Below are 4,361 nucleotides of genomic sequence, written 5' to 3' on the forward strand. Positions count from 1 at the left end.
ACGCCCACCTCCCTTCCAGTCACCTGTACAACCTGTCGTGTCCGGAGAGAGAGTCTGTGGAGCAGTATGTCAAAGACTCCTTAGCTGCCGGCATCATCCGCCCCTCTTCCTCCCAGTTAGGGGGGGGCTTCTTTTTTTTTGCCAAAAAAGACAAGACCCTTCACCCCTGCATTGATTACGGGGCCTCAGCGCCATCACCATTAAAAACAAGTACCCCCTTCCGCTCATGGATTCAGTCTTCGAGTCCCTCTCCCGGTCCACCATCTTTACTAAACTGGATCTAAGAAACGCTTACCATCTGGTGCGTATCCGGGAGGGGGACGAATGGAAAACGGTGTTTAACACCCCCCTCGGTCACTATGAATATTTAGTCATGCCCTTTGGCCTTACCAACGCCCCCGTGGTTTTCCAAGCCTTAATCAATGACGTCCTCTGTGACTTTCTCCACCGCTTCGTCTTTGTATACCTCAATGACATCCTGATCTTCTCCCACGACCCAGCCCAACACACCGAACATGTGTGTCTGGTCCTGCAGCGGCTTCTGGAGAACAGGCTTTCCGTCAAAGCGGAGAAGTGTGAATTTCACAAACCCTCCGTCCAGTTCCTCGGGTTTATAATCAAAGGGAGGCGGCTCTGCGCTGACCCCTCGAAGATCCAGGCGGTCGCTGAATGGCCTACTTCCACCTCCGTGAAACAACTACTAGCTTTCTTGGCTTCAAACTTTTACCGCCCTCTCCTACCGCCCTGGGTCTCGAAACACCAAACCAGATGCTCTCTCCCAACTTCACTCGCCAGGGTTACCGGTACCTGGTGGACTGGGCCGGTTACGGCCCAGAAGAACGCTCCTGGATCCCCGCCAGCCAAATTTTGGACCAATCCCTCCTGACCGAAAGCCTAAAGCGTTGCATTTGGGTCTGTTCTGTCCTCAATCATCACACTCTGTGATGTTATTTACAGAAGCCCAACAATTCCCACTAATGGCAAACCATATGAAATTAGAATGAATATAGTAGCCTCTGTAATAACAATTGACTGTATAATATGAAATTTACATTGTAGCCTATTTTTATTTATTTAAATTTTCCTTATTTTCAAATCTCACTGAAGGCAGTTTTGACTCCTCTCTGTAGCCCTTCTCCCTCTCCTTTCTCCACTCCTCTCTCTCTCCTAAAGCCCACAGAACCTGCCTGAGCTTTCCAGAACAAAAAGCAGCTACTTCAGAGTTTATCATCAACTGATGATGCCTGTGCTCCTTTTTCTCCTAAATATTTTGGCTACAGCCTTTTTTGTTGCAGTTTTTATGGTTGTAGTAAATTTAAAGATGCTGTTTGTTCAGTTTTTGTAGTTTATTCCACAGTAAAGCTATATTTGTTAAGCTATAAGATGTTCACAGTAACCAGGCAAAGGCTGCTATGGTTTAGGTGTCTAACACAGATTGAGCGGAATTTGTTGCCTATGTTTCCTAGCAATAAAATAAACAGTTGTCATTTCATGATACTTTGTCATCTGTTAACTTTAACACTTAAACAAATATACAGTATACTGTATAATGCATCATGATAAATAAAAGGCTCCAAATAGACCCAGTGATCGGTATCGGCCGATGCTGCTTTCAGCAATCGGAGCACCTCTAACTGCAACTGTAAAAGAACTGCCTTCTTTCAAATCTTAGAGACAAAAAAGAGTTTAGAGTTTGGGCGAGAGTTTGTATTTACTTGTTTCCAGATGTGTTTTTTTGTGGCTGCACCACTGCTTGTTTAAAATCCAGACCACCCCCTCGGGGCTGGTGGCCGGTGTTATGCGTAGGTCCACGGTGGCACCCTGAAGCGGAGGTTCGCCAGGGAAAAAACGCTGACGCGTCGACACGGCGGGATAGCAGCGCCTGCTGCCTAAGCTGCCCCAAGGGAGGGTACCTTGATCGCCCTCTAGCGGGGGACCCCACGGCCACCTCTTCCCTCGACCCCAGTGAGACTGTAGAACGGTCCTCAGATCAGTTTTCTCAGGGGGCTGCAGCGAGAGCGCCGCCTCGAGTCCCAGGTGTGCTGAGGGGGACCACAAGAAACGACACTGGCGGTAGGAGCTGCACGACGGCTGGGACCCTAACCCTCCGCAGCCGTTGCCATCCTGGACCCAGACCGGCGAGGGAAATACTGCCGGAACGCCTCTCCTTGCATCCTGGCATGCTGAAACCTGCTGACGATGGTGTTCACCACCTCGCCAAACAGGCCAGAGGTCACGACCGGCGCGTCGAGCAGGAAGGTCTCCCTCTCCTGGATGCCCGACAGGTTGAGCCACAGGTGCCGCTCCGTGGCCACGAGCGCCGACATGGAGCGGCCAATGGTGTGGGCCGTCTTCTTTGTGACTCGGAGCGATAAATCCGTAACTCTGCGACATCCTCCTCAGAGGGGCCCCCTCCTGAGTCCATGTCCCTCAGAAGGTCAGCCTGGTATGCCTGCAAAACTGCCATCGTGTGCAGGCTCGCACCAGTCCGACCCTCCGCCATGCAAGCCTTGCCCACCAGAGCAGATGTCACGTGACATGGCTTGGTGGGCAGCGCCGGCTCTTTAAGGGACGACGCAAGACCGGGCGAGAGATAGCTGGCCAAAACATCCTCAACCCGGGGCATCGTCCCATAGCCGAAACCCTTAACCCCCGCAACGTCGCTGTAAACCCAGAGAGGGGGAGTAGTCAGATGTGCTGAGAAGGGCTTGCCCCAGGATTTGCACAACTCGTCGTGCAAATCCGGGAAGAAAGGCAGAGATCGGCGCGGAGGCGGCGTGCAGTGCCGCAGGAAACGCTCATCCAGCTTAGTAAGCTGGATGAGTGTTACAGGCCAATCGAGCTGGAGCTTGGCCACTGCCCGTGTCACCACCTCCACCATAGGCTGACTGTCTTAATGTGGCTCCTCAAATTCAGGTCTGAGTCCATGACTACAACAAGATTTCTGGCTTGGTTTGTGGTTCTTAACATTACAGATTGAAGTCGAGCACTGACTTTCAATCGTTCCTCCCTGGCTCCAAAAACAATAACTTCAGTTTTATCTTTGGCCTATAATTGCTCATTAGTGAACTGTCTAGATTGCTCTTTTTTAAGAGTGGCTTAATGACTGCAGTTTTCAGGTCCCGTGGGGAAAAAATTGAGAAGAGACATGTTGACAATTTGTAGTAGATCTGAGGCCATGCATTTAGACAAACCTGTTGGCTGAATATCAAGGCAGCATGAGGAGGATTTCAGATGTTGTATTATGTCCTCCAGGTTTTTATGGATAATAGAATCAAATTGTCTCATGCTATATGAATTGTTTTTAAGTGGACACAGGGACAAGACATATCCTGTTACTGACATGGAGGCACTGATTGCTTGTCTAAATGTTTGAATTTTGTCTGTGAAGAAGGAGGAAAATTCATTGCAGGCCCTGGTGGATAGAAGGTCAGAGGCTACAGACACAGGAGGGTTGGTCAGCCTGTCGACAGCAGCAAACAGGGCACGTGCATTATTAGTGTTTTTGGTGATGATGTCAGAGAAGAAGGACAGCCTTGCATTTCTCAGTTCTAAATTATAAATAACCCAAAATACGAAGTCTCTCTTTATAGACGTCATAATGAACCTGGAGATTTGTTTTCCGCCACCTGCGTTCAGCTTTTCGACACTCTCTTTTTTGAGTTCTAACCAGCGTGGCATTTCTCCATGGAGATCTTCACTTACCAGAGACCACCTTCACCTTGGCTGGTGCAATGGCATCAATAACATTTGTAATTTTAGAACTGAAATTATCTACAAGCTCATTCACTGAGATCCGTGAGAGGGTGGGACTCAAAGCCTGAATACATTTTTCCACTAGTGTTTTCAGTGATTTGCCGTTTTGTGATTACCTCTGTTTGTACATTTGTGTGCACGCAGACAGCACTCTCAAAGAAAACACAGGAATGATCAGAGAGAGCAACATCAGTCACCACAACCTTGGAAGTGTCCAGACCCTTGGAGATGACCAAGTCCAAAGTGTGCCCCTTATTGTGCGTGGGCTCTGTCACATGTTGGGCCAGTCCATAATTATCAAGAACACAACACAGTTCTTTAGTCCCTCTGTCCTGGGGGTTGTCAACATGGATGTTAAAATCACCAACAATAACCACACAGTCAAAGTCAATACAGATGATAGACAGCTGTTCACCAAAGTCATCAAAAAAGTTTGCACAGTATTTAGGGGGCCTGTAGATATTTAGAAAAATAGCTCAAGAAGAGGAATTCAGCTGAAGAGCCACATATTCAAAAGAAGCTAAATTCCCATAAGACATCTTTTTGCATTGGAGGGAGTCATTAAACAAAATGGCAGCTCCACCTCCTCTCTTATGCACTCTAGC

The sequence above is a fragment of the Micropterus dolomieu genome, linkage group LG06, assembly GCF_021292245.1.
Source record: "Micropterus dolomieu isolate WLL.071019.BEF.003 ecotype Adirondacks linkage group LG06, ASM2129224v1, whole genome shotgun sequence".
In the NCBI taxonomy this organism is placed as follows: Eukaryota; Metazoa; Chordata; class Actinopteri; order Centrarchiformes; family Centrarchidae; genus Micropterus; species Micropterus dolomieu.